Consider the following 8,406-nt stretch of genomic DNA (forward strand, 5'->3'; position numbering starts at 1 on the left):
TTATCCATTGATACTTGTATTAATTAAGTTCAGCAATGAACTAAAAAAAAAAACTTCCTTGCTCATCCGCGACCTTACGATAGCTAAGCTTATGTAAAATATGCGTGTTCATGCAGTTCCTCCACCTCCACACTGTAAGAACACACACAAATCACACAAACCCATCTATCACCACCACCACTGACGCGTTTCGAACTCAACCAGAGCTCATCTTCAGAGTGACACAACCGTACACCATGCTACCAGTTGTTAGACAGCTGTTGTGTTTTTAGTTCATTGATATGGACTTCCGCAAAGTAACGCCAGATTCAATAAATTATTTAAGTTCGGCAACATTTATAGAAATTTATATTGTTATGAAAATTTCGATGTGTTCATGGACATTCATTGCTAAGTGTACTAAGATTTATTATACGCATAGTTTTTTTTTAAATACTAAGCCAAATCTTATTTTTCATTCAGTCAGGTATTTGAATTAAATCAGGTATGTCTCATCTAAAATACTCATTGTGTTGTCAGAAAAACTTAGACAACCGGTAAACATGTTTTACAATCAGTACATGGACAACTAAATTTTCAGGCAGGCCAAAGACGTTTCAAAGTTTTTTTTATGGCTATGAATGTTAATATCAGATCTGGTGCGATTATTGAGAGAAACCTACTAGTCGTGGTATAAAGCCAGGAACACATCCTCACGTTTACCAGACCCATAAAGAAATTACCATGATCATCATCTTGGAATATGGTAGGTAACACTGCTCTGGTCCTTTCTCAGAATAAAAGTAGGCTGTGTAGTTCTGAAGGGCCCAGGACTTACAATGCCACATACACCATTGAGTCTTTTTTTTCATGGAGTTACATAGCAGCAGTGTGTCCGCTCGCCCGCGCGGCGTCGCGTTTGTCAAAAACTGCATGCCTGGTACCACGAAACTCAGTTCATGCGGTGACAAGCAATTTCTGTTACACAGTTTGCAATAATTAAGCGACAACCGCTATTCCGAGACATTATCATTATTTATTATATGTCAACTCTTGACGTACTTATTATACTTTAAGCTATACAGATTTTCCTACTCCACAAGTATGTTTTTCACTATAACTTTAGAAATAACAATTTTACATACTACCGTCCCCCCCCTTTTCATCACCTTAGGGGATGAATTTCAAAAAATCCTTTCTTTACTCGTGTACATGTCATAAAAGGAGCCTCTGTGCAAAATTTCAGCTTTCTAGGTTCAAGGGTTTGGGCTGGGCGTTGATGAGTCAGTGATGAATTAATGAATCAGATATTAAATTAAATTTACCTGCCGTAGCCTCAGAAACGAGTTTCCTGGTACAAAATCCTGGACCTGGAACAAATCTCACTATCCAATCATACTTATATTGTAAACGCGAAAGTTTCTATGGATGTGTGTATGTGTGCAAGTATTTTGGATGGCGAACAATTTTTTGATTTGCATCCTCTTTGCTATCGGTGGCTGATTGGCGCAAGTCCTTTGCCGCGCGCCTTCGATCGTAAAAAAGGCGGCAGTCAACCAGACTTCAAAAAAAAACTCTGGGCGGATATATATTATTGTGGTTGTGCTTGGTTTTTGTAAAATAAATAATAATTGTGATTGTAGACATTGTAAATAGTTCCGGTGTAAATAATAACAAACTTTATACGCCTAAAAACTAGCTAGTGAAGTGGCGGTACGGACTATTGCGGCTTTACGGACTTTAGCGAGCGTCATACATCGAAGTCTGTTTCATTGAGGTATGTTTTTCATGAATTGTTCTCTAGACATAATGCTGCACAGAAGAGCAAATAAGCCACGGCCTTGGTAGCAGTCACTATTAGAAGGTTTATTAAACAGTATGTTTGTTATTCTTTCACGCAAAAGCTACTGAATAGATTATGATAAAACTTTACAATAATATGGCTTATACATAAAAATAACACATATACTCCTATTTAATTCGATATTCCCACGGGACCGGGAGAAAATCTTCAAACCTCAACCGCTAAATAGGTTCAGGCTCATGAATTTTGGCATGATCATTGTGAACATAACGTCGATGAAGTTCACAATGTAATTTTGGGAATTACCACGGGAATTTTCGTCTGTTACTCTTTCACGCCAAAACTTCAATTGCTGGACCTTTTGATTTACGCATGACACGACGCAGGTAAACACGTAGTCACTAATATTTTAAATAATAAAATAGCCTTCATCACCATCATTATATCATCCGTAGAACGTCCACTGCTGGACATAGGCCTGCCTCATAGACTTCGTATTACGACAGTATTATTTAATTCATCTATACGTAGGAGTGTACCTGCGCCATTTATTATAAAGTTACCCCTCACTCTCAGGCCCAAATACTGACTTATGTACCTTCATATTGTAAGCTTCACGGTCGAACGGGCCGCTGGCTAACGAAAGACATCCTTCTGAAGTTTCACAAGTACAGTTTATCCTGACCATTTCCTACAAATCGTCAAAGCTCTCTAAGACTCTTTTGTCAGCTTCCTAACATGTTTGTGGTAGTTCATTCGTAAAGTGTGCATTCAAGCGCAGGTTCAGAAAGGCTTTTTTTGCCTTCAATATGTTATGAAAATAATACATATTATCTCTTTGTAAGAGATGTAGGTAAGTACTATTTAAGATAGGACACGTGTATTTTGATTCACAATTAGAATAATAAAATAAATAGAAATAGAAACAGAAATCATTTATTCGTGACAAAGTAACGTAGCATAACAAAAAGGTATAAATAAATTAACAAAAATAAAATAAATAATAAATTATATTATATTATTGTAATTATTATAATATTAAGTAATAAATTATCTTAAAGTTAAAAATAGCCCAGAGTTAGCTTAATGTAAGGCTCAAGCAAAAAAAAGTTTCTCTTTTAAAGTATTTCCGTGTAAAGTATGTTTTTTTCTGTTTCTTTTTATTGTTAATTTTTACTGTCGCGGACAATGCGTAACACCAGTTTTGGCCCACACAGGCAACACTATGCTCAACTGGGACCGTTTCGCGACTTCGCGAAAACTTGTTTTTATTTTTTAAAGTTTTGTTTTGTTTTGTCTTAACTTGTACTATAAAACTGTTTTTGTGAATAGCGTAAAAATGTTTTTTATCCTATTATCTTGTCTTATCTTACTATTCCGATTTTTCTATTTTTGTATTGTGAAGCTTTCGCATCACCATTTTGATGTAGGTATATACGTCCCACTGTATGGCACAGGCCACCTCTTAGAAAGAGCTTGGGCCGTATTTCCCACGCATGAATTTAAATGGTGTGTGTGAAGTTCCCAATTCGCACTAGGTCCATGTGGAATGTGTGGCACCTAAGTTCTCTCATTGGGTAAATTGGCCGAGATGATGAAATTATTCATTTAGCTAGTAATGTCTATATCGATGATTTTGTTACAACTGCGACAACTAACTAACAAGGTATCATCCATTTAATTCTTAAACATCGAAGTAAATTATTAAATAATAGCCGAGTACCACCTGGTACAGAAATCAATAATAATCTGGTGCACTCATCATAAATCAATAGAAGCTACATTGAACGCTTGAATCATTTAGATATTTGAGTATCATTCAATCTACAACCCGATTAACACCCAATGGCTTTCTAACTCGGCACCCAACGTGACAAACATCAGCTATTCGTACAGAACCACCATGTCACGTGCAAAGAATCATTTGCATACGTGTGCCGACTGTGAGATTCACAAGAATAATTACAACACACCAACCTGCCGTGAGCCTTGCTCTTCCTTAGTTTCCATCAAAAGCTGTGTGTAAATGTTGACACGGCGAAAAATTAGGGCTCTACTTTATTTGGTCGTACGACAACACGCACCACGAGTTAGTGACGGGGGACATGCAAAAGGGTGTAGCCTATTACGTGTTAAATGTGAGAACGCTGTGCAAATAAATTATCAGTCATAATATTATTGTGCTTAACTTAGTAAAGCCCGAACAATGTTCAGTCATTCGTGGCTCGGTACGTATCGAGACCCTCTGACATAACCTTTGCTTATGATTTAATGTCAAGTGAATTAAAAGAAATTGGTAAGCGAATTAATTTTGGAAGGCCGTTGTCAACGTTAAATTGTTACAGAGCAGATCAAAGTGTTCGAAAATATGCAAGTGCAGCAGGGTGTCAATTGTGTGCATGCAGTTATACATAGTCAAGGGCGGTACGTAAGGTACGAAATTACAAACTGTACTACTCTGGAGTAATTGACGAACTTTAAGATTCTAAACATAAACACAATTTGTTGAGGTGCTTATAATACTTATATTTTACAAGTTTTTATTTAGTTTCACCTCTCCCGTTGTCTGTGTAGTCAAATCTTGCAAGTTAAATTCGGCCAACTTCCAGTACTCGTAGTCAAATTGACTTGAAATTTGGCATACTTGTGTAAATTGCGTGACAATACAATAATCTGGTAGTCCGGCCAGAATCGTCTCCGCAGGACGAAACTCTTCAACGGTTAAATAACATCGATTTGAAATTTGGTATGTAAGGTAGGGTTCTTCGCCTTGAAGGGTTACTTTGGCCCTTGGATATAACTCAGTCCTGGCTTTATTATTGCTTTGAGAATATGGCTCTCTATGCCATGTGGTTGATGTTAATTGATCGATCACGTTTTCATGTTTTTTATTTTACCTAAAGACCAAAGTAACCTGAAATGGGTCAAAGAACCCCGACCTTACGGTACACAAATGTAGTTTGGGTGACATTGCAAGTAAAGTCGACAAAAAGTACAGTCAGAAAAATGCTTGTATCAAAAATGATTTTTTACAAAAACTTATCTTAGTTTAAGCCTACTTACATAAAAAGTTACTCAACGAAAAGTGCTACTAACCTAAAATACGCCCCCACTGTAAAAGCCACTCCCGACGGAATTACAAAATAATTAGGCAGCACAAAGGACCACTAAAGCATCGCTCCAAAATAATTACGGTTATTTGCTACGTCTATAATTTATTTCTTCGCTCAAACACCGTCTACTCTCAGGGACGTTTCGGTAACAATTTATCATATTTCGCCGCTAAACATAGCACATATCGACAATAAACACGACCCCTATTGCCTCTACAATAAATGTTTGCCACCCGTTCCAGTAATTAATTGTTACGAGTATGTTGTCATATTAAAGCAATAACATACACGGTAATGGAATATAGCTACTTCACACTAATGGATAAGTAAGTATTCTATCTTTAATTGATTCACAACCGCAAAGATGGTCATGCTATAATTTAGATTATACTAACATAATTATCTGTTTATGCGTAACACTAAAAACGATAAAGATGCAGTCAGCAATATATCAATATTTACCCAGTTTCAATAATGTTCGGCGTTATCCAGGGCTACGGCAATCTGCATCAATTTTCCAAAGAAAGCCATTCAAATAAATTTATGCAAAACTGTAGTAAATTAGATACTCACCCTTTGAAGCGTATACATTTACAATTTATTCGTACATACTGTCGATAAAATCAGGGACCGATTTAGGACGGCGCAGTGTCTCACTTTTTACTCTTACTTTATTCAAATCGACGTGGGCAGGAGTGCGTGTAAAAGCTGATAGTACGAAGTTTAGTCGCAAGTATATAGGTTAGTTTTATATATAGAGTGCGATAGCGGGACAAGTTGTGAAGGCAACCGAATGGTCAGATTATCTGATTACTGCGTCAGTCGTGTTTTGTCACGCAATATTGCCCTCAGATAAGTTTTACTAAACGGAATAGTTGGCTAGCTCGCCTGGACCCTCGTTGTTATGCCATCTTTATCTATTTATAGTATTCTGACGGCAAAATGATTAAATATTCATGCCGCGAATGTTATATAACAAAAAATAGATTAAGTATTTTCATTTCCACGTAAATTCGTGCCAACAATATTCCCGGCTAAAATGGTAGATTATATTCAAGTCGCTTGGCTCAAACAAAATGTTTGCGCAATAAGTCAAACGAACATTGTTATTAAGTTCAGATAGGTGCTCTTTATTTTGATAAATAAATCCGTAAAAGTAAAGTAATAGGATTTCCCGCAATAATTAAAAAAAAAGATAAATGTTTTCAGTAATAATGTTAAAGCTTTTTTCCAATAAGTACCTACTAAAACTTATAGCAATGTTTTGAGGAGTTTCTAACATCAATATGTTATTATTGTTAGAAATTTATAAAGCGATTCTTTTTCAGTAATCAGTCATTTATTTGCTCAAACATGGTACAAAGAAGATGGTTTACATACAATTTATAGTGCGACATGTTTTGTTAGAAAGACATGCAAAATATTATAAAGTTGTATGTATCACTTGCAGTTATAATAGTAACTACTTATATACATATATTGTAGTCTAAATTATGAGTGTCATTTAAATACTCTTGAATTGAATTGTAAGCTTTTGATATTAAATAATTTCTCAAAGCCTGCTTAAATTCGTTTATGCTTTCCACTTAACACACTTTTTTACTTAATAGTTTTTTGGTAATTTATTAAATATTCTGTGTGCCATTCCAAATACACTTTTTGACAAAAAAGCGGTTCTTGATGGCTTGCAACTAATTTTCTTGAAAATTGATGTAGTTACATTTTATATAAATTGACATCTCATAAACATAAAGGCAAGGTAGAGTTAATATCTTCAATTTTATGAGATGCGGTATCAATAAACTATTTTATTATTTTTTTTATTATGGCTTTATACCTATTAAGGTAAACGTCCGAGTGCTAGACACGCTAATGCCCAATAGACGACACCCTGCTGACATCTCTATTGCTAATGACATAAAATTAAAGATGCCAACTATTGGGACAGTGACGAGCACTCGTACGTTTGCCTTACTGAATCGTGGTATTTTGTCAAATAAACAGTGTACTGACATGATTTACCTACATGAACACTATCTAGATTACGCAGTGAAGTGGACCTCCACATACGTTTTTTTTTTTTTTTATTCGATTGGATGGCAAACGAGCAGGTGGGTCTCCTGATGGTAAGAGATCACCACCGCCCATAGACACCTGCAACACCAGTACTTTCACCGGCTGTCTTACTCTCCACGCTGAAACACAACAGTGCAAGCACTGCTGCTTCACGGCAGGATTAACGAGCAAGATGGTGGTAGCAATCCGGGCGGACCTTGCACAAGGTCCTACCACCTGCACGTTCCGTAAATTTGCAGGAAAATCTGGGTTGCTTTAGAAGATGGCAGATAAATCTGACCAAACATTACCCTCATTTATGATGTCAAATCATCATCATCATCCCAGCCTATATACGTCCCACTGCTGGGCACAGGCCTCCTCTCAGAACAAGAGGGCTTGGGCCATAGTTACCACGCGGGCCCAGTGCGGATTGGGAACTTCACACGCACCATTGAATTGCTTCGCAGGTTTGTGCAGGTTTGAACCCCACGACCCTCTGCTTGAGAGGCGATAGGTCAAACCACTAGGCCACCACGGCATACATGATGTCAAATGTCACGTAGATATTTTAGAAAGAAGAAAGAAAGAAAATACATTTATTCACAACACAAGACACAACAATAGTATTAAGTACAAATAGACAACACGTAGGAAAGTATGTGTCATTGCGGTTGTGAATAGGACACTGGCTCAGCATAATGCTGAAGCGTTAATAATAAACACCCCAGCGCTGATTTTCAGCCAGCACCGTTGGTGACCCTCGGACCGCTACAAAGATATACTACACAGTTTTATTACTATACATAAGACTACATAAATAGAAAATTTGTAAACAATGAAACATATTAATTATTTTATGGCTTTGAAAGACATTAACATTAGTACATAAACATAATTATTATAACTATTATACACTCACTTGCCAAATATACAACACCGTTAGGTACGCGAGCTAAAAGGAAACATGAAATTAACAACCGAAACAAAAAGAAGTTTTGTGTAATAGTGCTGGAAGGGAGAGGAATTAATGGAATTATAGCTTTTGAAATGCCAACAAATAGCCTTTAAGCTTTCGCCCAAAGGTGTACCTGCTAGTCACTCCGAGTATAGGAGGAGGTATGTCATTCCAGCACTTAGACGCCGCGAATCTGAAACTACCTCGAAACGCCGCCGTCCTGTGCGGAGGCACAATAGCCTTAAATCTGCGCACACTTTTTGACCATGTGATTTTTTCAAAAAGGTACGAAGGTGTCTTGTGCCGCACTAAACCGAACAAAAGGGTCGCAAGGTGCAAGCGCCTGCGAGCGTGCATTTTTAACAGATCAGCAGCATTCAAGTACGGAGTGACATGGGACCGAGGAGGGACTTTGAAACAAAAACGAGCACATGCGTTTTGAACTCGTTGAATCAATCTCCTAGAACTACCAAGTATACAACCATCATAAACGACAT

Source organism: Choristoneura fumiferana, chromosome 12 (genome assembly GCF_025370935.1).
Source record: "Choristoneura fumiferana chromosome 12, NRCan_CFum_1, whole genome shotgun sequence".
In the NCBI taxonomy this organism is placed as follows: Eukaryota; Metazoa; Arthropoda; class Insecta; order Lepidoptera; family Tortricidae; genus Choristoneura; species Choristoneura fumiferana.